Source organism: Canis lupus, chromosome 12 (genome assembly GCF_011100685.1).
Source record: "Canis lupus familiaris isolate Mischka breed German Shepherd chromosome 12, alternate assembly UU_Cfam_GSD_1.0, whole genome shotgun sequence".
Taxonomy (NCBI): domain Eukaryota; kingdom Metazoa; phylum Chordata; class Mammalia; order Carnivora; family Canidae; genus Canis; species Canis lupus.
The window spans coordinates 62,478,436-62,506,412 of NC_049233.1; the positions used below are offsets into that span (position 1 = coordinate 62,478,436).

General features: G+C 38.1%; 1 long non-coding RNA gene across 1 annotated transcript; it reads right to left on the minus strand.

The window, feature by feature from the left end:
• Positions 1–16,781: 16,781 nt before the first annotated feature.
• Positions 16,782–25,701, minus strand: LOC119874307. The gene is made up of 3 exons (XR_005367479.1): positions 25,386–25,701; positions 18,627–18,701; positions 16,782–16,857 (listed from the first exon to the last, which is right to left on the minus strand). It is a non-coding gene; the product is annotated as an uncharacterized LOC119874307 (long non-coding RNA).
• Between the last annotated feature and the right edge of the window lie 2,276 nt (positions 25,702–27,977).

Sequence of the window (27,977 nt, forward strand, 5' to 3'; positions counted from 1 at the left end):
AATTATGTTAAGAACAAATATCATGACAAAGGTGATGTATGACCAGTCTCACGTCCATGACACATGTAGCTAGCTCCTTAGTTCCTGGAGTCCAGGCTGATCAGCCCAGTGGGCAAGGTGGGAAACAGTGTCCACTGCCTGTCAACAAACAGTACCCCAGGACCGAACCCTAGACAGTGTGCTTAATCTTCAGAAATAGATTGAATTTATCGGGAAAGTTATCTGAATTCAAAATGTTACTTCCCTGAATTTTGCATTCAGTTGGTTCCAAGAGTTTTAACCAAGAAATGTTTCACTTTACTCAGAAAACAGCCCAGTGCATGAGAAAAAAAGAACCTGAAAAGTCTCAGATGCCCCTCAATGATATCATATCTCAAATATAAGATTCATTTTTGAAAGCATCCTTTTGGGATACAAGGTTAGTATCAGAGAAGACAGTTTGAAAACACTATTTTATGACACCAGCTTTTCACTGTGTTTCATTCAACAGACACTTACCTAGAACCTATTACGTAATAGGTATTTGCTTTATACTGAACACTAAAAAAAAAGGATGACTATTCCTGCTCTCAAAAAGCCCCAAATGTAGTGGGATGAGTAGACAAAAAATAAATACTTTGGAATAGAAGCAATAGTGCTGTGACTCAGAAACTAATAAAGAACTATAAATGTTTAAAGTCTGAGCAACTAATCTGCCTGAGGATATCAGAGCCAACCCCAGAGAGGAAGTGAATTTGAATTGTGTTAAAGTATTAGTAAAAGTTTTCCAGAGAAGGAAATGTGTTCCAAGAAGAAGGAAGACCATGTGCAAAAGCATAGTCATGCAAGAAGCTGGTATATCCTAGGAATGATAAAAAGGTGCCTGAAACAACAGTGTGGGGTGTTTGAGGATTAAAGCCCTGGCAGGGAGAAAAAAAAAAAAAAAAAAAAAAAAAAAAGCCCTGGCAGGAGATGAAAGTGAAGCAGACACATATAAAGCCCCTTATAGTAAACCTCTGTTGTCTGCCTATTATATTATTGGGTCCTTTGACAAAGCACTCCCTATTGCTCCTAGTTGGGGAGGCTAACAACACCCTGATTTGGGCCTTAGCTATGGACAAGTAAGCCAAGCCTGACCCACTGGAGTGCTCCACACACTGGACCAAGGAATAGGTTCAAGAATAGATACATAACCCCTCTCCCTCAACCCCTCCCCACTCCTCAAAAAAGAGAAGAAAGAAAGAAAGAAAGAAAGAAAGAAAGAAAGAAAGAAGAAGAAAGAAAGAAGAAAAGAAGAAAAGAAAGAAAGAAAAGAAAAGAAAAGAAAGAAAGAAAGAAAGAAAGAGAAAGAAAGAAAAGAAAGAAAAGAAAAGAAAGAAAAAGAAAAGAAGAAAAGCAAAAGAAAAGAAAGAAAAGAAAAAAGAAAAGAAAAGAAAAGAAAAGAAAAGAAAAGAAAAGAAAAGAAAAGAAAAGAAAAGAAAAGAAAAGAAAAGAAAAGAAAAGAGAATGGAATAATTGAATAACACAAACCGGGCCAATCAGAATCCTCGTCAAGGCTACCAGCAGATCCAGCTTGGGGTCTATGTCCTCAATCACAAAGACCTCTTCGGTCAGTTCAAAAGGCTCCTGCACTTGGCTTAATGCTCTGCTGTCGCCATTTTGAAATTCTCAATAATTTTACCTTTGAACTCGTGTTTTATAAGAGAAGTCCCATACAACAACAGGGCAAACACATGAGCAAAGAAAATACACATTCTTTTTGCAGGACAGCATTTATGATGCCCATAAGCATAGCCTTCCAGCGAGTCCACAATATGTAGCACTTCTGTAAGACTCAAAAGGCAAGGTAAGTATGTTACATTTAAAACTGAATAAATGGGGTGCTGACAGATCCAAGAGGCCATGCTTTTCATTTGAACCAGAACTTTCTCCCAACGCAGAAAGAAAGCAATGGCATTCTAAGAAACGAGACCACTTAATTTCATCAGATCCTTTCTCATTTCTATTACTTTCCTTTATTAGACAAACCCACTAGAAATGATGACACAGAAGGAAAGGAAAGATAGAGCAACTCATAGTTCCTTTTCCTTTCAGTTATTCCCTACTGATCGCTAAGCTGAGGGAAACAGTGGAATGTAAGTGTATCAAGAAGCGAAATAAAAACAGTTGAGTTCTGGGCACCTGGTTGGCTGAGCGGTTGAGTGTCTGCCTTTGGCTCAGGTCATGACCCCAGAGTCCTAGGATTGGGCCCACCATCAGGCTCCCCAGGAGGAGAGAGCCTGCTTCTCTCATGAATAAATAAATAAAACTTTAAAAAAAATAAAAATTAAAAAGATAAACACAGATGAGTTCATTTTGTACAACATTTCCTTTGGTCAAGAAAGAACAAAACATATACGAATTATATGTACAAATTATAAATTGTATAATTTCACTGCTTCCATGTATGAGTTAAATGTTCTTATTTGAAAACTGGTATTGCACAATATAATGATAAATGGTAAGACTCATGCTCAGTCTTGAAATTTAGTTTTTCTTTACTTGGAAAGACATTATACAAGAAGTTTTTAAAAACACAATGAGAAGTTGAAAGAAAGTACATAGAATTTTTTTAAAAGGTACTTTATATTTAGTACCTTTAATGACGCTTTCTTCCTGGTGTTTGAACAAGAGACCCCACAAATTACATAGCTAGCCCTGGTTACTAGGAAAGATGTTTGTTTTCCCCAAGGATCACACGTTCAAGAAGGGCAGTGTGAGCTGGAGTTTCATGTGAAGTGGGTGAAGTCAACTATAATAAGAGAAACAGAAGACAACATGCAAAGAGTAACATAAATGAGAAAAACAGAAAGAACCCACACTATCATTCAACTTCTGGGTGTGGCCAAACTTAAGGCCACACTTGTCCTTCTTTGTTATATAAGTCAACAAATTCTTGTCCTTTTTTGGGGGGAGGGAAGGGTAGAGTGTTTAAATAATTTGAACTGGATTTCTGTCACTTGCAACCAGAATATTGACTAATATAGCCCGGCGTGCTAAGCATACACAGAGTTCTTAAATTCATACTTCTGGAAGCTGAACAGAGGCTTTAGAGAGCCAAGAAGGCAGGCGATTTGGATTCTTCTTAAAATCAGTTTTAGGGATCCCTGGGTGGCTCAGCGGTTGAGCGCCTGCCTGTGGCCCAGGGCCTGATCCTGGAGTCCCGGAATCGAGTCCTGCATCGGGTTCCCTGCATGGAGCCTGCTTCTCTCTCTGCCTGTGTCTCTTCCTCTCTCTCTCTCTCCCTGTGTCTCTCATGAATAAAGAAATAAAATCTTTAAAAAATAAAATAAAATCAGTTTTATAATTTCAATACTTATAAAAGATACAAATAATATATGTGAAAGGTAGAAAATGCCAATAAAAATTAATATGCATGTACTTAATACCCAATTTAAAAGCATCTGCCATTACCCTTGTTCCCCTGACCATTTCCACCCATCCACCCCAAAGGTGAACTTTGGGGAACTTTGTAGGTAGCCTTCTGTTGCTTTTCCATATAATTTGGGTGTTTAAAAAAAAATTGGGTGTTTTTTCTGGGGAAATGTAGAAGAAGAATTGGAGGAGGCTAGTCTGAAAGCTAGGAGACCAGGTAGGAAACAGCATGAGTCTGAGTTCACCTGATCATTATTTGTGAGTATTTTGTGTAACCACCAGATCATGTTTCATCAAATAAAATTCGGGCAACAGATAAATTTATAAAATAATGTTTTTTAATAGGAGAAAAAAAGCATCTTGCCTTTTTTTTAAACCATGGGCAACCATTTGATCAGAGCAAGAGTAAATGCCTTACTATATCATGACCCAATTATTCAAGCACAGAAATGAACTTTGGGTTTGGGGTAGGGGCACAGATGGTAGTGGATTTGCTACCTGCCTCACCTGTGATGCCAGAAAGCGAAGCAGAAAAGAACAAGAGGAAGGAGGGAAAGGAAAGGACAAACACTCCAATATTTCATGCTATGTTGTCCTTTCCCAACACACATAAAAGCTACCTGACACACAGTATGGTGTGTCTTTCTCAAGACGTTATATAGGACTGTCCTTCTCCTTCTATCCCATTCATTTAAATAAATCACAGGCCTAAAAGAAGGAATAGTGAGCCCAGGGAAATAATCCCTAACTGTAAAATTTTGTGCAGGACAGTACTAGTTAGTGGTCCACAGGAACTGAGCTTCCCAGTATAAATGGAATCTTCCTTTCACATCCTCGCATTCTTGCTGGCTCACAAAGTTAGAACTTCTGCTCTAGCTGTAAACACTATAGGTGCCTGGATACTAGTAGGAGGAACATTTTTTCTTTGTTTTGCCATGAGAGCCTGATGTCCATTAGTCCACTTTTCACTGTTGGGTGGATCAATGGATTCAAGGCTCCTTTACATGAGTGGCCTTCTTACTCAGGTTCTTTGAACCCAATGGATATGAACTGGGCCATAATCCTTCAAGGAGATGGCAAGAAAACTATCACTCTGCAAACCCTAACCCATCCCCCATGCATGTCCTAAACTTGTTGGAGGAGTAGGAAGCCCATTTGGCCCACGTCTAAGCCACATTCTCCAGTTTTATCCATAAGAAAATCCCCATGTCTATTTCTGTGTTTTATTCTCATTGTCCATTTCCTGTATCTATTTCTCAGTTGGTTTAGAACTCAGAGGGGAGATGGAATGGACTTGAAACCCCAACACACAATATCCCTCAAATTCTATAATTTAGTTATTTATGAGACTATCTCATAAATCATAGAAAATTGTCCCTCCTTGTGAAGAAAAATAAACGGTACAAATGAATAAATAACACAGTTCTGAGACATAGAAAAAAGATGTGTAAACTCTAACTATGAAAATCAACCTTATCCCTAACTCATAAAGTCTTCAATAAAACAATACGATTTTTTTTTTTTTTACTGTCCTGTTTTTCTATAAGCCATAGCCTCCTCAAATACAGACTCAGGATTTGTAATGCTCTCCAGACTCCATGCAACAATCTCCAAATACTTAAATCAGCAAAACAAATTTACCCATGAACAACCTAGGAGCTGCCAGCATCAATTAAAAATAAGTGGTGTATAACAAATTGATGAAGGATAATTTTGATGCAACACCATTTCAGTTTATACAATGCCTTCCATCTCTAAAAATAAGCAGACCTGAATAACAAAAAAAAAAAAAAATCCCTAAGAAACAAACAAACATTTGTTCCATTCAATAAGAACAAATTGCTTTTATGTTATCTGAAAGGGTTTAGTCAAACAGAAATATTGGCATTGAACCACAACATTTGAATATTTTGGCAGAAGTGCTTTTAAGCCATTCCTTTACATAATTTAATAAAAATGGCAGTACCAATGGAAAATAATGGAACAGAAAACTTTGTAACATACAAGCAAGTTACCATACAATGTGAACATTATAAAAGCCGTTAAGCTTTATTATCCTCTTAATGGCTTATATGGGACTTATTCTTTAATGCCCTTGAAACCATATTTTTTAAAAGATGAGTTTTAAAATAACATGACTTCAAATGCTACAAAACACAATTTTCTATTTTAAAACTTGTCTCCAAATAAATAAGGAAAAGCTGTTTCTAAATAAGTCTAGAAATCTTTATGCACTCAGTCGTTTTCAGGGCCAGTTTCCCACCTCCCATCCCAAGCTGAGGTGTCTCGTCATTAGTTCCTATTATGACTGTTTCAAATCTCCATGTTGCCGGGCCCCGATGCTGCATCCTCCACCAGACTTGCAGTGACAAGCCTGTGACACTGAGGCTTTGTTAGTCTGTTTGTTGCAGGCTCTCATCTCTCTCCTCTCTTCCCCCAAATCTCTATTGCCAACCATCCTCCTTTCCCTCCACACTTTTGTCTTCTCCCTATTCCACACTAACCTGGAGAAGCTCTTCCTTCATCCCACTTGCCCTCTACCTGTCCCGATATCCTGCCTCCCCACAACAGCCTCAACACAAATTTTTCCCTGCCCTCCTCCAATGGTGCTCAGGGGTCCTTCTTCCCTTTCCCTGACAAACCACCTGACACATTTGGATCAAATCCAAATCCCAAATTCACTTGCCTACAGATGCCAGAGAGGTCATGCAAGTGAGAGAAATGAGCAGGTGGACAGGATAACCATCAGAGATGGGGGCTGTGTAGTGAACCCGAGAAAGCACGTCGTTTCTAAAGTAGACAACCAACTGTTGTCAAGAGGAAGCAAAGGCCATTGTTGTCAGATCCTCCTGGGTTTTTTTTAAGAGAAGTAAAAAATTACATTTTATATATGAAACCTCTCAATTTTTTTTTAGATTTATTTATTTATTTATTTATTCATGATAGACACAGAGAGACAGAGAGAGAGAGAGAGGCAGAGACACAGGCAGAGGGAGAAACAGGCTTCATGCCCGAGGTGGGACTCAATCCCGGGACTCCAGGACCACACCCTGGGCCAAAGGCAGGTGCCAAAGCGCTGAGCCACCCAGGGATCCCGAGACCTCTCAATTTTTAAATGTTGGAAATTAATTTTCTTTTTGGTCTTTGAACGCTATGGAGCACAACAATCAGATGAAGCACACGGTGAAGCATGTGCGTAGCCAGTCTGTTGCCTCTGTCTACCCTGGCTACCTCCACGTCCTACTCCTTATCTGTTTGCAGTCTGGCTTCAGACCACATCATTATACTTAGAAACTCAATGCAACATTCTCTGGCTTCTTCTCAGTCCTTTCCATCCCTAAGTTGCCACAGCATTTGACATCAGTCACTGATACTGATGACCGACTCACACTCCTAAAAGTGACCCCTCCTGGTGTCCATGACATCATGTTTTCCTGGTTCTCTTCTTCCCCTGACTACTCCAGTCCCTCTCCCTCCTCCTCACCTCCTACTTCCTTCTCTACTACCTTGTAGTGTAGTACGGGGAGGCTCGTATGGAGAGAATGTCTACACAACAAACTCCACAGGGCAGTTTTTGAGAGGACAGTATCACAGGCTAAGCATCAGTTGCGCTTCTCAAACAAAGGGGATATTTGGCAGCGTTTCTGACCCTTGGGTTCACATCAAAGTCACCTAGAGTGGAGGGATTTAGTTAGTCTGGGTTGTAGCCTGACCTCAGGATTTTAAAAGCTCTCCAGGTGATTCTAACACGCAGCAAAGTAGGGTACCTTGGGTGACCGGTAAATGGGTGACTATTCAAAATTGATGAACCTCACTTGTGCAAATGGCTGCGTTAGGGGTCTGGCAGGCAGGGTAGCTCATAGATTCACTCAACAGGGATTTCTTGAGTGCTGAGCTGTGCCTGCACCATGGACCCTGAAGAAAGACCATGGAACTGGCTGAGCCAGCACTGGCTGCTGAACATCCTTCCTCAGAATAGATCCTGTGTAATCTGAATACACTTTTCATTGAAAGTAAACTGTTTCACCAGAAAATAATTTGCAGAACCTTCTATTATATCAAGGCTTTTCCCTTGGCTTATAAATAACCTTTCAAACCTATTTTCTCTCTTTCTCTCTCCAATTCTGAATACCTTTATCAACTTTACTTCTGCATTTCCAGCTACTTGGTGGACATTGCTACTTTTTTCTCCCTACCACCCAAATCTCCTCCTCCTCCCCAATTCTCCACTAAGATGTTTCCACTCTCCAGCCCACTGGAGTGTGAAATCCTGACAGAAGCCTTGACTCCTCTTTCTAGCTTCTCCTTTACATGTAATATTGTTTCTTCTTTCATACCCTTACTGCCATCTGCCCGTGTCTCCCCATTCCCACTGCACCAACTTAAGACACTGTTCATGCTTGACCTATAGCAATGGGCCTTAGTACTCTCACTGCTCCCAGCCTGTTCCTCAACTGGTCCATTGTGCTTGACCATGTTTCCCCCTTCTTACAAACCTTTGTCGCACCCTGGAGAAACAGATTTAGGCCTACAGCCTGGGTCTGCTGACTTGTGTCATTCCCCCCATTCCCTTCAGGAAAGACTCAGAGATGCATTGAACCTGTTGTGGAGTAGTTTCTTGCACCTGGTGAACAGGTGCCCAAGCCAGAGTCTGCTGCATTGTCAGGCAGGTGGCTATAAAAGCCCCCAAGAATGCAAAGGTGAGCCTCTCGCTCCTGGGTGAATCTTCGCCCACAGAAGTACATTCAGCAGCAGCAGTGACTTCTACAGGAACTTTGGGAGACATATGCCTCCACTTGAGAACATGCGACTCCTGTTTTATGCAGTTACTTCCAAATGGGTATGTTTCTGGATCCTTTACACTAAGAAACTTTCATCCTCTTGTTGCATCTGTCAGAATCTTTCTATATCCCACATCATCCTGCCAAAGAGACAGCATCACAGATCTCCAATACTCAATAATTAAGATCCATTCTCCTTGGAGCTGGCAATCTGGCTTCACTAGTCCTAGCCTTATTTCCTACTACACGTTTATTCCTCCCCTCTGCCCTGATCCTAGTAGGCTGCTTGCAATATTCATTAAGGCCAATAAGAGTCTGAATCACTGAGATGCCCCATCCTAAAAAGGATATTGCCTTTCATATTTTCCATTTATTGAACTATAAAAACACATTTCTGAAGCTAAAACTCCAACATACTGAGAAATGTTGGAGATTATCATGAAAGTTATTCTTGTTGATTTTAATAAGTTCTGTCCATTTCTCACTTTATATGATTATTATGATTATAGTTTCACATAACACTTGACAAAGTACTTTGCATACATTATCTAATACACACAACAATCCTGTGAACACCTACAGACGAGGAAAATGCACACACAGACATACTATTTTGATTTTCCCAAGGTCACACAGTTTATAGATGGCACAGATGGTTCCAAATCCCATTTGTCCTGATTTTAAAATCCTATTAACGTTCTACTACCCAGTCTTGCTTTATTTACTGATATAAATCCCTCACGCTACTCACCAAAACGCACCAACAATGAAAATTAATAAAATAAACTACCAATCTTTGAGAATTTCAATGTTTTCTTGATACTGCTTTTCCTCTTTTAGAGCCATAACAAGGAGTATATGTCTCTCTGTAGATCAGCATCATTAGAAACCTGATATACTCAACCAAGACTGTCCACAGATGGAGAAATGAAAGCTTGTAAAAGGCACTGGAATTGAACAAAAAAGACAGTAATGAAAAGGTAAGAAGACAAACAGCATTTCAGTGATTACATTGCTCTGCACAGAAAGCTGTCCGTCATCAAATACTGGCCTCTTTATGTTGTCCTGCAAAAATCTAATTGCACCATTTTCTTCCTACTGTGCTGTAGAGAGAACAAAAGAGCCAAGCAACATTTCTTTATTACTGTCATTTGCCATGGATTTCAATGCTAGAAGGAAGGAGTAGAGATTATATGGAACTGTAAGAATCTACTTTAATACTGGTGAAGATAGGGATCTCTGGGTGGCTCAGCGGTTAGCGCCTCCCTTCGGCCCAGGGTGTGATCCTGGAGTCCCGGGATCAAGTCCCACATCAGGCTCCTTGCATGGAGCCTGCTTCTCCTTCTGCCTATGTCTCTGCCTCTCTCTCTCCCTCTCTCTCTCTCTCTCTATCTCTCATGAATAAATAAATAAAATCTTAAAAAAAAATACTGGTGAAGATAAGTGTGTGTCCCTGGAAAAACCCTTGGTATTCAGATGTGATGGAGGGTTGGGAATAGCTGAAGTGAATGAAGGAAGAGGGGATGAACTCTCAAGGCCTCTCTCATGGCACACTGCTTGGAGGGCTCAACAGCTCAATTTAAAAGTAGTCAAATAGGGATCTCTGGGTGGCGCAGCGGTTGGTGCCTGCCTTTGGCCCAGGGCACGATCCTGGAGACCTGGGATCAAATCCCCCATCGGGCTCCCGGTGCATGGAGCCTGCTTCTCCCTCTGCCTATGTCTCTGCCTCTCTCTCTCTCTCTCTGTGACTATTATAAATAAATAAATAAATTAATTAATTAATTAATTAATTAATTAAAAAAATAAAAGTAGTCAAATATGAATATTTTTTACAGAAGCAAATTTTATTCACTTATAAGAAGAAATGCTTTCCAAATCTTTGACTTAGTTATCTCCCTTGTAGGAATTTACCTCAGAAGAAGAAATACACAGATACCTACACACACATATACACACAAACACACAGAGTCACTCACACATACGTGATGATAGTAGTTGAGTATGAGTAGAGTAGCAGAGGAAAAACAAAAAGAGGTGAAAAGAGAGCTAATGTTTACTGTGTCCTTTGGTACCTTTGCACTTTTGTCAAGTGAATACCTATTGCATATACCTGAAATTAATTAATTAATCAAGATTATTCTTAATTTATGCCTCAAATACACAGGGTCTATAAACCAAAATTGTCACTTTTAAAAATATTTAAATATTAGTACCAAGAAATCTGTACAAGGATGTTTGGTGCAGTACTAATTATCATACAAAAGATCAGATGGAATCTAACTTGCATCAAGGAGAGTGGTTTGAAAAAAAGAAAAAAAAAAAAGGAGAATGGTTTGAGGGGATCCCTGGGTGGCTCAGCAGTTTAGCGCCTACCTTTGGCCCAGGGCATGATCCTGGGGTCTCAGGATTCAATCCCTCATTGGGCTCCCTGCATGGAGCCTGCTTCTCCCTCTACCTGTGTCTTTGCCCCCCCCCCTCTTTCTCTCTCTCTCTCTCTCTCTCTCTCTCTCTCGCGCGCGCTTTCCCATAAATAAATTAAATATGTTTTTAAAAAAGGAGAATGGTTTGATAAATTCCAGTACATCCACTCAGTGTAAACTCTCAGCTGTGAAAAAAAAAAAAATATATATATATATCCAGATACAAAATACTCTGCGAAATGAATATTTTTTTATCAAAAAAAGCACCAAAGTGAAGAAAAACATGTATAGCTTATTACCATTTATCATAAAAAGTAGAGAATAGAAAAACACAGACATATAGATATTCCTGTATATACTTAGAGACTTTCTAGAAGGAGACGAGGGAAACTAACAGCGGTTAACAATCTGAGAGATTGATGGTTTGGGGTATATATCATTTTCTGCTTTTAATTTTTAGTCTGAAAATTCCAAAAGAAAAAAAAATTCCAAAAGACCTTCCTGAGCATGAAACAAATCAACAAAAAAGTTTCTTATACAGGAATGAGACACAGAATGGCACTGGATTTATTATAAGTTACACTAAACATTAGAAGATAGCCAAATAATGGCCTCAGATTTAGTGGAAATAATTCTGAATCTGAAATTCAATTCCTGGGAATCCTATCAAATGTGAAGATTAAATGTATTTTCAGAAATTTAAAAAAAAAAAACTGAGGCAGTTTTAAAAAAATGAGGGGCAGTTTATTTCCCCTGTACTCTAATATGGTTCCCTCATACCTACTGTATTGATCCATATTAAAGAAATATGCTTAAGCAGAAAGACAATCTTTTTTGTTTTAGATTTTATTTCATTATTTAGAAAGAGAGTGCACATGAAGTGGGAGAGGGGATGGGCAGAGGGAGACGGAGAGAATCCCAAGCTGGCGTGCACTAAGTGCAGAGCCTGATGTGAGGCTTAATCCCACAACCCTGAGATCATGGCCTGAGCCAAAATCAAGAGTTGGATGGTAAACCGCTTGAGCCACCCAGGCATCCCAGCCCCAAGACAATCTTATAATATAATGTCTTTCATATATTGAAAAGAAAAACAATTGCAAGTGTCAAGAAAAACAAATATAGGAAAGAATGTGGTCCAAATAGTGTCATGGTTTTGAACAATGGGTAGCGTTAAAAAATTTAATATTCATTTGATCTTTGTGCTTAGAACATTCCTTGTGAGTAACACAAGTTTAACAACGTTACAATGATAACTTCTCGTATATTTTACAGGTCCAATCACACTATTTGGCTCTGCAAAGAAAATATTCACATAATCATAAACTGTAAAAACTCTAGGGGATCCCTGGGTGGCTCAGCGGTTTAGCGCCTGCCTTTGGCCCAGGGCGCAATCCTGGAGTCCCAGGATCGAGTCCCACATCAGGCTCCCGGCAGGAAGACTGCTTCTCCCTCCTCCTGTGTCTCTGCCTCTCTCTCTCTCTCTCTCTCTCTCTCTCTCTCTCTCTCTCTAGGTCTATCATAAATAAATTTAAAAATAAAATCTTAAAAAAAAAAACTATTGATTTTCAAATTTCAGAATCAACGTACAAACCAACATGGAAAGTATAATTACCAGACAGAACATAAATATGATATATCTTGACAACATAAAAAAAATGACATATCTGATGATAGTTGGGAATTGGTAGTATGGGTAGGGCAATTAGAAAGGAGAGGGGTGCTGATTTCTTCATGTTAATAATGGGAAGCCAGAATTTTGTGTAATGTTTGACAGATCAAGAAATAGGGCTTATCTAAATAATTCAAAGTTATAAAAGTAATGAATAGAAAAATCAAAATATAATTAACTCAAGTGGGGCTTAATGGGGTAGAGATAGAAAATGACATAGAGTCAAGTGACACTGCTTAAAGTTTGTAAATCATCTTATAAGTGTTTGGGAATATTTTACATAAGAATTAACTTTAGGGACGCTTGGGTGGCTCAGTGGTTGAGCATCTGCCTTTGGCTCAAGGCATAATCCCAGGACTCTGGGATCGAGTCCCACATCGGGCTCCCTGCATGAAGCCTGCTTCTCCCTCTGCCTATGTCTCTGTCTCTCTCTCTCTGTTTATCTCTCATGAATAAATAAATAAAGTCTTTAAAAAAAAAAGAATTAACTTTAAAACATTTCTCAATGGCTTCCTCTGGGAAGTGAGGCTAGGTTACAGGGCAACAAAGACTTTTCATTTTTGTTTTACGCATATTTATGCTTTTTGAATTTTTTACTTCAATGTTGTTATGCTTTTTTTAATAATTTTTAAAATGTACTTCTTACATAAATCAGCTGCCTCATAAATTCTAATCAAGACATTGACATAAGTATTGTAATTATTAATGATAACAGTAATAATGAATAATAGCTAAATTTTACTGAAGGTGTTTTGCATGCTAAAGATTTAATGAACACTCCCATTGAATCATCACAACATTTATGATACAGATACTATTACCTTCTATGTTTCATACATAGACTAAGACTTAGAGGTTAAGTAATTTCCCAAGGTAAAACAGCAAAAACACAAGGGGAAGTAGGGCTTCAACCCAGGTGTACTGACTCTAAAGTTCATGCTTCTAACCACCAAATCTATTGCCTGTACTAATCCTCTCTGATTTTGAACTTGCAGACCCTATTGCTTCATCAGCTATATCAGCTCTGATGGATCTTTCTTTCAATTCAAGTGTGACTCCTTTGACTGAAGACAATTCCCAAGACCAACATTTTATATATCAGCTGCATTCAATGTTAGAAGATAGCAAAAACAATGGCCACAAACTCAGAGAGGAGATAATTTTGACTAAAATTCAGTACCCAAGGATCCCATCAAATGTAAGGTTGAGGAGCATCTAGCTGGTTCAGTTGGAGAACATGTGACTCTTGATCTCAGGGTTGTGAATTCAAGCTCCTTGTTGGGTGTAGAGATTATTTAAAAATAAAATATTTTTTAAATGTATGGTTAAGATATATTCTCAGACATAAAAAGGACTGAGAAAGTTTACTTCCTTTGTATCCTTTCACAAAAAAATGCATGAAGATTTATGCCAGAAAGGGGGGAATAACAAGCCTCCACACAATTGGGCCACTTGGGTTAAAAATATAAATTCTGTCCTCCCTCTTCCTAGAAGGTTAACAATTAGGAAAACAAAGAAAAAGTCAACACTCCTAACTTCATATGAGAAGCTACTTAGTTTCTACTTTTGGCAAACAGGAATGAATACTAGTAATTCCACCATTCAATAAGAATCACATAGATTCTTTAGAATCACATAGCTGGGTGCCAGGGCTATGGCAGTGAATTACAGACATCATTTTGAGGAACTCACCATAAACCAAGGAGTGCCTATGAGGGGTGCTTGAGGCCCTGTCATCTCACACAGCCCTACATGCTACCCTCGCTACCATTCTTCTGACTTTTAATGATGATGTTAGTGCTGGGAAAACAAAACTTCAGGCCCTCCACACATTCCTCCCCTTCAAAGAGACCGCTGACCTAAGCTCATCCTACATAAAAGTTCACAAACTCATCACAGGGTCTACTGGGGATAGACAAACAATTAACCAGAATTATATAAGTCATTACATAAATGTGGGTGATGAAGTAAAGAGTTCTAAGCTTTTTATTATTTATAATACTTTATTGTTATATTAAGTGATAGAACAAGTAATTACGGGCCAAGCCATACAACACAGTTTCGAAGTAAAGAATAAGAATAACTAATCACATTTCTCATCTTCAATATACTTTAAGTTATAAATTGTATTTTTACATTTCAAAAGTACTTAAGAGCTCCACATTTCTCATATAGATGTATATATACCAAAACCTCTTTGGGAAGGACATATTTCTATTTACCAACTTCAAACAAGGCTCAGGATAGTATATATCATTAAGATAACCCGAAAAGCATTCTTTTTTCTGAGTCTTTTTCGTAAACTCCATAGTCAGATATTTTGCAGAAGGCTCCTGAGCTTCAAGTAGAAATTCTCTTCTAAAGATAACGAAAAGTTTGAGATGAAGAAGTTGAACCGTTCTTTTATGGGTCACACAAAAGATGAGCTTCAGTCCTCAGAGGACAGTTGAACTTTTAGTCATTGACTGTATTAGTTTCCATCTCCTTTCCCTCGGTGTCTTTAAACTGAGTTCACTTAGCACATTGATTTGTAAATTCATCTGATGGGTTCCTCCCAATTCTTTCATACTACATAGTGAAGTGTGATTAGAGATAGGGGAAATGATACTACCCATAGTAGAAATTACCAAAATCCAGACCTCTCTTCCCCCTTGCTAAAAGGGTGCCTGTGTTGTTTGGGGGTCCCCTCTCTTCTGTGTATGCTGGTACCCTGGACAGGAAAAGAGGCCCCCACTCCGCAGCCCCTGATTTCCTGTTCCCATTGCCAAGGCCTAGTTTGAGCAAGGGCATGAAGCATAATTCTGAATACTGTGATGTGTAGGAAATCTGAGGAAGGCTCTCCTTATTAACAGTAAAAAAAAAAAAAAAAAAAAAAAAAAAAACCTGGGGATAAACATCCCCTGCTGCTGGAGGTCTCTGTGTCGAAGAGGGTTCTCAGAGCTGTGGCAGTCATCTAACAACCGTGTGGGGATCTAAGTCAACAGGTCCAGGAGGGCAGACTAGAAAGACACAAAGACTTAGGTTCTTGCTCTTGTTGAGCAACTGAATCAATCAATCTGGAGTTGTTCCATATTCACACTTCCTGTTACGTGAGTAATAAATGTTCCTCATTGTTTAAGCCATTTTTAGTCGGTTTTCTGTTACTTAGCAGATAAATGTATCCAGATTGGTGCATATGAATTAGTTCTCTGTTATCCCTCTCTTCCTCCATGGAGCCAACATTTTAAACATTCTTAACAGAATTTAATTGGTATTAACATTTTTATGTAGGTAGATTTTGGCTTTCTTCAGCGATAAATTTAAATTTATCCTCATGTTTTATACTTTGCCTTCGCAGTCTACTTTAAGAAACTGAATCTTATCAAAAATATCTGGTTATGGTACCCATGGGGTACTAACTATATTCTTAAGGTCATGCAAATAGCAGTATGAGACTACAGTGCTTTTTGATAGCTGATCATATTCATTTTGACCAAAAACCTTTTCCCCTATTAAAAAAATAAAGAAAGGAACAAAAAGAAGAAAAAAACTCAGTTAAACGTGGAAGCTTTCTAATTCTTATCCCAAACTTTTTTTTGGAAAGACTTTCATTACAGCAACTCCTTAAAGCCTGACTATTTGGCGTTCACAGTTTAATTTCTTAGCTTTGAGTTAATATTATCCCCTTAATCTCACTAATCCTCTGAGGAAAATGAACACAATGGTGAACTTCATATAAGAAATAATCTATTAAATTTTGAAATTATTAAACTGTATACAGAAAAATAAAATATGAATCCACATTGAATTTATATAACTTCCTGCCCAAATTTCTGGATTTAAGTCATCTTTTCACCAATACTATTTCCAAACATCCCTCTATGTGAGCTTTATCAAGACAAGTGTCAGAATTCATAAAATCAACAGAGCAATTGAAAGGCCTATGTTAATTACAAATCATAACACAAGTCAAGGTTAATTACACTTAGATCTTAAATGTTTTGCTTGAGATGTTAAGCTTATTTAGTCTAGAACATACTTTTTAAAACAAAATGCTTATGTATGAAAGATACAACAGTTTACTACAGCTGTGGGTTAGGGAAGGAAGCCCTACCCAACACTATTTAAACATTACATATTCAGCTCAAAAGTAACAAAAATAAGCAGTGTGAATGTAAATTATTCTCAGGGCTTTTTAGTTCTCAAAAGGAAATGTAAAGGCCATAATCTCTTGAGCACTTCTGAGCAATAACAATTTTTAAAAATTCTAACCTGGATGAAGCTAAGATGCCAACATTTATTTCTGGAGTTTGCAGCCAATTTTGTCACACAAGTGCTTACCTAATATTTTTTTTCACTCCTGCATTCTGTTCTAAGAAGAGTTTTCTAGAACAAAGTCTTAAGCTTAAATCACAGTCAAGTTACTCAGAATCTACCCTATAATTTTAGTTGCTCTCTAGCTCCTTATAAAGAAAAATATTGGAGATGGAATTAGAACTTTTAGGTAACTATAAGAATGTGAGACAGAGAACAATCTTACCCCGTCTGGAAAGTGGGAGCATGGGATTTCTAAAGTCCAAGAATAAAGTCTAATATGAAACTGAATGAAGATATTCTACAAGTAAAAAAAAAGAAACTTTTTTCCTTAAGGAAAATTCAAAGTAATTTTAAGAATTATAGCTTATACATAGCTTTTATCATGCAACAGATAAACAACTAGGGGATCTGGTGGAGAGTATACAGATATCTTATTTTTGTAATTTTTGAAATATCTAAAGCTATTACAAAATAGAAAATGCAAAAATGCTTTAAAATACTTAAAAATTATTACTCTTTTGGCATACAGTAATTGTCTAAAAGGTTTTATTTTCTGACCAGGGTCAAGCTAGATAAGAATGTTATTGTGTTGGGAAAAGCTTCAATCTGTAGTCTATGGCCTCAATTTTTCTCTTATTCTCCGTGATATCTGAAGACATCAATCCCCATAGATAGACAGATTTTTATTTTCATACAGCTGAGTTCTACATACAAGAAATACTAAAAACTCCATGGACATAAGCCTGAGTTTGGATAGTATTTGAAATCTGACTTAAACTACCAAATGAAAGAGCAATGTATTTATCAGTTCCTGTGGAATTACTTCACAACATTTCTACTTTTATGTTCCTTAAAAATAAATCATAAAAGTATAGACCTAAAATGACCTATAATTATAGTCATACACTCTCAGAGCTCAAAACAATATTATAGCTTATTCCTAAATGGCCCAGAGATGTGAACTTACCTGAGGCCACATATTACAACCTAACACACCACATCACACAACATAATACACCAGTTGACTTCAATGTGGGAACATAGATTGGCTGATATAAAAGTCATTCTTGTAACAATTGGGAAAATTTAAATATGGAATGGCTACTAAATGGTGTTATACAATTATTGTTAATTTCCTTAAGTATAATAATTTACAATAATGTTATATTATACAATAAAATAATATATAATAATTACATTAAATGCATAAGTATCTTTGATATGTTTATATTTAATATATATCTCTAAAATAAATATATGATTATGTAATTATATAATAATAAGTGATAAAAAATAAGTATATTTCCATTATCCTTATTCTTAGATGATGCTTGATATATTCACAACTTTGGAACACATTATTAATTTTCAAATGGTATAGCACATGCATCTGTGTGTGTTAATATGTATGTGCTACCATGTTGAAGGATGAGATAAAGAAATTATGAAAAAATATTAAGAATTATTTCATTTACATGGAAAGCACATGAGAATTAAATTTTCTGTGTTTGAAAATACAGAATATCACTGTACTTCATCAAAAATCACAATAGCTCTCACAAAGATGGTACTCACAACTTTGTTTAGAGCCATCACTGATTCTTTTTAAGCAGACAGATCTTAAAAAGGTGATTTTTTTCTGTTTTTCTTGAGCACAATAGATTATAAGCCAAAAATTAAAGACAGACAAGTGTATGTTAGAAGCAGTCATGATCCATTTGACAAACATTTATGAAGTATCTACCAGATTTGTAAAACAGCAGTGGCCAAAATATGATTGTGGTCCTGGCCCACGATCCAACTGTCAATAGAGACATGCAAACAAATAACTATAATGATAACTATGATATCTAATACAGAGTAAGAATATTAAATAGTAGATACAACTACATTGATAACCAATGAGAAATGAAACTCACAATGATAACCATGAGTTGGAAATAAAAGGTCAAATTTCATTCATATACATTTAGAAAGAGTAATTAACATTACATTTTATAAATATTATTGTGAAAATATTTTAAGAACTAAAGATTTAAAGTTTAAAGAAAAAATGTTTTTACTTACTAAAAATTATATTTCCCTGGACAGTGTTGGGGAGGAAAAAATTTCCCTTCTACTCTTCTAGATTCTTTGGCTGGTCTAATAATCAAATTAATATAAAACAGATTAACAGGAGAAAAACATATTTAATTACATTACCAGGGTCCCATAAGAATAGAAGGCCCACAGGCAGTCAGGCAAATGAGACTTATATGTTAACCTAAACTAAGAAGGTGACAGACGTTTGGGACTTTAAAGGGGAGAAATATGATTCACAAAAATATGAAAGAGCTAATGTTTGGTAGTCAAATATTTGTCATGCTACGTAGAGAAATCTTTCTTATGTAAAATAAAGGTATCTTTGATAATAGCTCTCTTTCTGGTGCACACTCCTTATCTATCTAAGTTATTTTGAGCAATTAAGGGAGAGGTAAAAAGAAAAACTTCTTGAGTCTTCTGTGTCTTAAAAAGAGTCTGCCTAAAATAACCCTAATGCCAAAGAGCCACATTTTGGAGTGGTAAATTTTTCTCTCCTATAAAGCTAAAATAATTATCAAGACAGTATAGTATTGATGAAAGAATATACAAATAGATCAATGGGACAGGATTAAGAGCCCAAAAATAGATCTACAAAAATATAGTCAACTAATCTTTGACGAAGGAACAAAGTCAATGCAACGGAGAAAGTGTAGTCTTTTTAACAAATGGTGTTGCAGCCAATGGACATCCACATATGAAACAAAAAAAAAAAAGAGAGAGAAGAGAAAGCAGGAAGAAAGAAGGAAGTGATTTTTTTTAATAAATTTATTTTTAATTGGTGTTCAATTTACCAACATACAGAATAACACCCAGTGCTCATCCCATCAAGTGCCCCCCTCAGTGCCCGTCACCCATTCACCCCCACCTCCTGCCCTCCTCCCCTTCCACCACCCCTAGTTCGTTTCCCAGAGTTAGGAGTCTTTATGTTCTGTCTCCCTTTCTGATATTTCCCACACATTTCTTCTCCCTTCCCTTATATTCCCTTTCACTATTATTTATATTCCCCAAATGAATGAGAACATACACTCTTTGTCAGAAGGAAGTGATGTTAGGGAGAGGGAAGGAAGGAAGGAAGGAAGGAAGGAAGGAAGGAAGGAAGGAAGGAAGGAAGGAAGGAAGGAAGGGGAAAGGGGGAAAGGGGGGAAAGGGGGGAAAGGGAGGAAGGGAGGAAGGGAGGAAGGGAGGAAGGGAGGAAGGGAGAAGGGAGAAAGGGAGAAAGGGAGAAAGGGAGAAAGGGAGAAAGGGAGAAAGGGAGAAAGGGAGAAAGGGAGAAAGGGAGAAAGGGAGGGAGGGAGGGAGAAAGGGAGGGAGGGAGAAAGGGAGGGAGGGAGAAAGGGAGGGAGGGAGGGAGGGAGGGAGGGAGGGAGGGAGGGAGGGAGGGAGGAAGAGAGGATAGAAAAAAAATCTGGATACTGACCTTACACCTTTTGCAAAAATGAACTCAAAATTAAAATGGATCATAGACCTAAATGTAAAAAGCAAAACTATAAAACTTCTAGAACATAGAAGAAAATCTCGGTGAGCTTGAGTTTGGAGGTGAGTTTTTAAATAGAATACCTAAAGCACAATCCATGAAGGAAAAATTAAGAAGTTGGAACTCATGAAAATCAGAAACTTCTGCTCTGCAAAAGATAATGTTAATGAGAAAACAAGGCACAGACTGGAAGAAAATATTTGCAAAACATCTAATGAAAGACTTGTATCCCAAATATACAAAGAACCCTTAAAACTCAACAATAAAAACAAGCAACCCATTTACAAAATGGGCTAAAGAGTCAATCAGATACCTTATTAAAGAAGATACATAGATGGCAAATAAACGTATAAAGAGATATTCAACATCACATTTCAGAGAATTGCAAATTAAAAATCAAGGAGATACCACCATATTCCTACTAGAATGGCAAAATTAAAAAAAATCAATATCAAATGCTAGCATGGATGTGGCATGACAAGAACTTTCAAAATGAACACAAAATGATTCAGCCACTTTGGAAGACAGTTTAGGAGTTACTTACTAAACTAAACAGCTCTACCATATAATCCAGTAATCACACTCTTGTATTTACCTAAATGAGTTGAAAACTTACATCCACACAAAAACCTGCACACAAATGTTTATAGCAGCTTTATTTATAATTGTCCCACACTAGAGGCAACCAAGATGCCCTTCAAAAAGTGAATGGAGGACACCTGGGTGCCTCAGTGGTTTAGAGCCTTCCTTTGGCCCAGGGCATGATCCTGGAGCCCTGGGATCGAGTCCCACATCAGGCTCCCTGAGAGAAGCCTGCTTCTCTCTCTGCCTATGTCTCTGCCTCTCTCTGTGTGTGTCTCTCATGAATAAATAAATAAATAATTTTTTTAAAAAGTGAATGGATACAAACCATAAGAGACTCTTAATCATGGGAAACAAACCCCCCCCCATTGGAGGGGAGGGGGTGAGAAGATGGGGTAAGTGGGTGATGAACATTAAGGAGGGCACATGATATTATATGAATAAGACTGATGGATTCCTGGCTTCTACCTCCAAAACCAATAATACATTATATGTCAATTAATTGAATTTAAATAACATTTTTAAAAATAAAATAAGTTTTTAAAAAAGTGAATGGATAAACCGTGGGACATCCATACAATGGAATATCATTCAGCAATAAAATGAGCTTTTGAGCCACCAAAAGACATAAAGAAGTCTTAAATGTATATTGCTCAATGAAAGGAACCAATCTGGAAAGGCTACATACATATTATAGGATTAGAACTATATGACATTTTGCAAAAGCCAAAACTATAGGGACAATAAAAACATCAGTGGTTGCCAAGAGTTCAGGGAGGAGAGTAGAAGAGGGATGAGAAGACAGATCACAGGGGATTTCTTAGACCAGTAGAACAATTCTGCAGGATACTATAATGATAGATTCAAAATTGTCATAAGCCATAGAACTGTACAGCACAGTGAACCCTAATGCAAACTGTGGATTTTAATTAATAATGATGCATCAACTACAGATTTTAGTTAATGATAGTGTATCAATGTTGGTTCAATTATAACAGATGTACCACACTAATACAAGATGTTAATAAGAGGGGAAACTGATTAGGGGAGAGAGGGAGTATACGGGATATAATGCTCAATTTTCTGTAAACCTAAATTGCTTTAAAAAATAAAGTTCGACACTGTCTTGATGACCACAGCTTTGTAGTACAACCTGAAATCTGGCATTGTGATGCCCCCAGATATGGTTTTCTTTTTTAAAATTCCCCTGGCTATTCGGGGTCTTTTCTGATTCCACACAAATCTTAAAATAGTTTGTTCTAACTCTCTGAAGAAAGTCCATGGTATTTTGATAGGGATTGCATTAAACGTGTATATTGCCCTGGGTGGTCATCAAGACAGTGTGGTACTGGCACAAAAACAGACACATAGATCAGTGGAACAGAATAGAGAATCCAGAAGTGGACCCTGAACTTTATGGGCAACTAATAGTCGATAAAGGAGGAAAGGACTATCCATTGGAAGAAAGACAGTCTCTTCAATAAATGGTGCTGGGAACATTGGACATCCACATGCAGAAGAATGAAACTAGACCACTCTCTTTCACCATACACAAAGATAAACTCAAAATGGATGAAAGATCTAAATGTGAGACAAGATTCCATCAAAATCCTAGAGAAGAACACAGGCAACACCCTTTTTGAACTCGGCCATAGTAACTTCTTGCAAGATACATCCACGAAGGCAAAAGAAACAAAAGCAAAAATGAACTATTGGGACTTCATCAAGATAAGAAGCTTTTGCACAGCAAAGGATACAGTCAACAAAACTCAAAGACAACCTACAGAATGGGAGAAGATATTTGCAAATGACATATCAGAGAAAGGGCTAGTTTCCAACATCTATAAAGAACTTATTAAACTCAACACCAAAGAAACAAAGAATCCAATCATGAAATGGGCAAAAGACATGAACAGAAATCTCACAGAGGAAGACATAGACATGGCCAACATGCATATGAGAAAATGCTCTGCATCACTTGCCATCAGGGAAATACAAATCAAAACCACAATGAGATACCACCTCACACCAGTGAGAATGGGGAAAATTAACAAGGCAGGAAACAACAAATGTTGGAGAGGATGCGGAGAAAAGGGAACCCTCTTACACTGTTGGTGGGAATGTGAACTGGTGCAGCCACTCTGGAAAACTGTGTGGAGGTTCCTCAAACAGTTAAAAATATACCTGCCCTACGACCCAGCAATTGCACTGCTGGGGATTTACCCCAAAGATACAAATGCAATGAAATGCCGGGACACCTGCACCCCGATGTTTCTAGCAGCAATGGCCACGATAGCCAAACTGTGGAAGGAGCCTCGGTGTCCATCGAAAGATGAATGGATAAAGAAGATGTGGTTTATGTATACAGTGGAATATTACTCAGCTATTAGAAATGACAAATACCCACCATTTGCTTCAACGTGGATGGAACTGGAGGGTATTATGCTGAGTGAAGTAAGTCAGTCGGAGAAGGACAAACATTATATGTTCTCATTCATTTGGGGAATATAAATAATAGTGAAAGGGAAAATAAGGGAAGGGAGAAGAAATGTGTGGGAAATATCAGAAAGGGAGACAGAACGTAAAGACTGCTAACTCTGGGAAACGAACTAGGGGTGGTAGAAGGGGAGGAGGGCGGGAGGTGGGAGTGAATGGGTGACGGGCACTGGGTGTTATTCTGTATGTTAGTAAATTGAACACCAATAAAAAAATAAATAAATAAATAAATAAAGTTCGTTATTTTTTTTTTTTTATGTAACACTCATTTTCCCCAAATGCCAAATAACAAAGCTCTGTTGGAATAAGCATGTGCTGCTCATACTTAAGTCTTTTTCTACGTTAAACTGGCTTTTTATGAATTGTCAATCACTTTTAGATATGCTAAAGTAATGAGCACATAAATTATGGGTAGGCCCTGGGCAGAGTTTGGAAAAGTGTGGTCTTCTAACCACCTGCACCAAAATCATTTGGATGCTTGTTAAAAATCATATCCCTACTAAATCGGAGCCTCAAGGGGTGGGCAATCTGCATTTTTAACAAGTTCCCTGGGGATTGTGATGCACGGTAAGTGTGGGAAGCACTGCATTAATAGTGTATAAGGATACTTAAGGAATACTCCTTTTATTTTATTGCTTATAAAAAGCAAACAATTAAAACATACCAGCTGCCCAGTAATTGAGAACAGGTTTCCCTTCCTCTCTCTGGCACAAGACGACAATCAGTGACTTATTTTGCAATTTCAGGAATTCTAGCCATAAGGACTGAATTCTCCAGAAGCACTTTGTCACATAACACCTTGTTTTTTAAAATGCTGGTTTTTCAAGAAAGAAATAACTAGATGGTGAAGACTAGACTGATGCTTATGGTCCTGTTGTATGTTTTTAATTGAAGCCTTATGAATCATAGTTTTAATAAAGGATTAATGAAAAAGCTCATGCTTTATCGTTTATTATCCCCCAAATTGAATAAATATTTTTTAATAAATTTTTCAGATGACATTGCCAATTCCTTTTTTCCCCCCAAGAAAATTAATTTCTATTAAATAATTCTGGTCTTGCCCTTTTCAGGAAGATATAATTTTACTGTGTCTCTATCAAAGAAGGTCACAGAGTCAGAACACAGGGCAGTGCCTCAGGGCAGAGCCCTAGAACAATGACAGTGAGCCCAGATCAATCGTCGCTGTCAGCATTTCTTTCAGACTCTCCACCTTGCCCTTTTGTGATTTTAGCAACCCTCCTTTAAGCTGTATCGTATTGTTATTATCCGGATTGATCCAGTGGTCAAACTCCAAGCAATCTTAGCCATTCATAACACAGCAGACACACGGGTCTTTCATAGGTCTTCGCCTTAGCGTTCTGCATCCTTTCCTGCTGCTCTAACCTATCATTTACAGTCATTTAACTTATCATCTAAGGCAGTGCTGCTCGAATTTGAGTGCGTGCCACAGTCATCTGGAAGGTTTCTTAAAATGCAGATTGCTGGGCCCCACCCCCAGAGTTTCTGATTCAGGGGGTTTAGGATGGGGGTCTGAGAATTTACATTTCTAAGTGAGTAATGCTGATGCTGCTAGTCTACGGGCCACATTTTGAGATCCACTAACATAAGGTAATTTGCCATTTTTCTTCTTGTATTCGTTCCAGATAAAGTGACTGGTGTTATAATTTATGTAAATTGTTCCAAGAGTCATCAGAGTAAGTATTCTAATGAATACCCCCTAGATGGCATACTGGAAATGATGCAAACTAGGGGTGCCTGGCTGGCTCAGGTGGTGGTGACTCTTGATCTCAGGGTTTTAAGTATGAGCCTCATGCTGGGTATAGAGATTACTGAAAAATCTTTAAAAAAAAAAAAAAGAAAAGAAAAGAAATGATGCAAACTGACAACTCCTTTTGACCATACAGTGGTCAGAGTGCCCTATGTAATTTATTTTTTTCCCCAAAGAAGATCGTGCAACAAAAATCTCAAGTTAGCACATGAGAACTCTGGCCTTTTACTTGTTAACCAAATCTTAACTAGCCAAATCTCTCATCTGTCCCCAGCTTCCCAGCTTAGAAGCACGATCATTCAATTTCCACTTGCCTGCCTTGTTATCTTGGCTACTCTGTTGGACATGGACCCACTACGTGAAGACCCGCCTCTTCCCACAATGAATCCACAACCCCCCTGCCACCTTGAAGAACCCAACCTACCTTTCTGATCTTGTCATGGATCCTCTCCATCTTGCTCCCTCAAGGACCTGAGGAGTTCTGGCCCAACTCCTTCCAGGGTCCCCAGGACTCGTAGGTGTGTGATAAATCTCAGTCCTCTTGGCTGCCTCCAGCTGACATGATTTGGAGGAAGATGTTTACTCTTTTTTTAAAGGGAATCAGAAGCCTGACAAAGCTGAGGTGAGGCAAGGGCCATACTTGGTAACTCAGTAGATGGCAGCATAAAAGGGAGCTTTCACACATAGTAGAGGAAATATCAAGTCCTGCTTTCCTGGATGTTCTCTGATATTTTCCTTAAGTGAAGTGCCAGCCAGAATGTAAACCTTCAAAGAAGAGTGGCATACACTGAGAAAAGATGTTGCGCCAGGAAGATCAAGATTAAGGCCAGAGGAAACCAAGCAACAAGAAAAGTGGGCCACTTTGCCAGCAGAGGGCACCAGACCACATTACAAGGGCTCCCATCCACAAGTTCGCAGAAAGTCCAGGTCTGCAACTGCTGGTAATTAGGAGGATGATGAAGGGAGCGCACTGGACTATTATTATTGCTTCTGTATTGTTATTTCTCATGGCCAGAATACTAACAGGGAAATGTCAGCACTGTATAGAAAAAGAGCACAGGACGTGGAGTCTGAAAAGTTGGACTCCAGCATTTTCTAGCTATTTGACTTGGTCAACAATGCAGAGCCTCCATTTTCTTTCCAGTGAAATGAAGGGAAAAAATAATAAGAGCAATCTCAAGTGGCTCATCAACATCACAGGTCTGCCCTCAGGGCCAATGAGTAAAAGGAAAGAAAATCTATATGCACAAATATTAGTTATTTCTCTGAAAATAACTGGGCTGTGAACTCGAGACAAAAGAAGTGTGTTAACCCCAAAGGGCCACCTCAGCTCTTCATAGGTTCCAATGCTCACGGATTCTTTAACCTTATCACTATTGTGCAAGGCTATTTTGGGCACTTGCCTGCAGAGATAGAGGGGATTTCTGGAGGAGAAGTCCATTTAGGGAGGCACCAAATCCCACTCAGTAATTAATGGCACAGACCACTCCACCCCAATCACAGGTACTTAAGTGACACTGGCAAAAGAGAGGCCAGGAGCCACCTTGCAGAGAATTGAGGTAGGGAAAGATTAAGAGAAAGACCAAATCTAGGGCTGTCTTTTCCAAACAATTACTGGAAAATTGCAGAACCAGTTCGCCCCAGGACACCTCAGGGAAAATATTACTTTGATTGTGTGATTGCATCTTTCACAGAGCACACCAGAGCACTGCCAGGCATTCCAAGGCAAAAACTAAGAGCTCCAATAGTTATATTATACTTTTGTGGGGTTGCTATGCTTAGTTAATGTCGAAAGAAGCACAAAATTCAAATGCCAACGTTAAAATCACAAATTCTGGACTAAACTACAAAACAGAGTTCCAGATGATTTCATTCTATTTTTATGTGACAGGCTATTAATTGTGATCACTGCACAGAATTTTTATTTTAGGACAGCTAAGGTTTCTCTTGCCTTCGAATCCCAACCAACATAGTCCCCTCTGCTGGAGAAACTTCTCTAACCAATTTTCCTGTCATCTGCCTCACAGGTTTGTTCAAATTGACACTTGAGAGTTAATTTACACCTTCCTATTTTACAAAAACAATCCCAGAAGAAGGTACCAAATGATCTCTCCCATTTGAATTCTAAATTCTGATTTTTCCGTCTCTGCTATGTATCATATACATGGGAATCCTTGAGGAGAACACTCAGATGAATCAGGAAAATGTTTCCATCCTTTAAATTATTTTTCAACATATGCAAGCTGGTTACTTTTTTTTTTTTTTTTTTAAGATTTTACTTACTTGAGAGAGAGAGAGAGAGAGCGCGCAAGTGCGCATGAGCAAGGGAGAGGGTAGAGGGGGAGGGAGAAGCAGGCTCCCTACTGAGCAGGGAGCTGCACATGGGGCTGGATCTCAGGACCTTGAGATCATGACCTGAGTAAATGCAGATGCTTAACCTGCTAAGGCACCCAGGTGCCCCCAACCTGGTTATTGTTAAATCTACCTCCACCTCTTCTTTAAAATCCAGCTAATAAACAAATCATTATAAATGGTGTCTTATTAGGGAAATAAAAGAAATCACCACTGACTTCTTTTACAAGGAAGTCATTAACACAGGTGACTGAAACTTAGAACAATCGCTGAACAATCATGCCTTTTCTAAACCTTAGAATAGATCTAGGGACCTTTTAATTTGAAGCTGATATGTATTAGAATTTTTTAAGCTAAAAAAATATATATAAATATAAAAATAAAATAATTTTATAATAAATATAAAACATATGTATATATTTTAAAGATTCTATTTACTTATTCATGAGAGACGCACAGAAGCAGAGACACAGGCAGAGGGAGAAGCAGGCTCCCTGCAGGGAGCCATGTGGGACTCAATCCCAGGACCCTGGGATCACGCCCTGAGCCAAAGGCAGATGCTCAACCACAGAGGCACCCAGGCATCCCAAGCTAAAATATATTTAAGACCAACACAGGTTTCCTTTAAATACATGTGGTATTTATCTTATTGATTGACACTGCC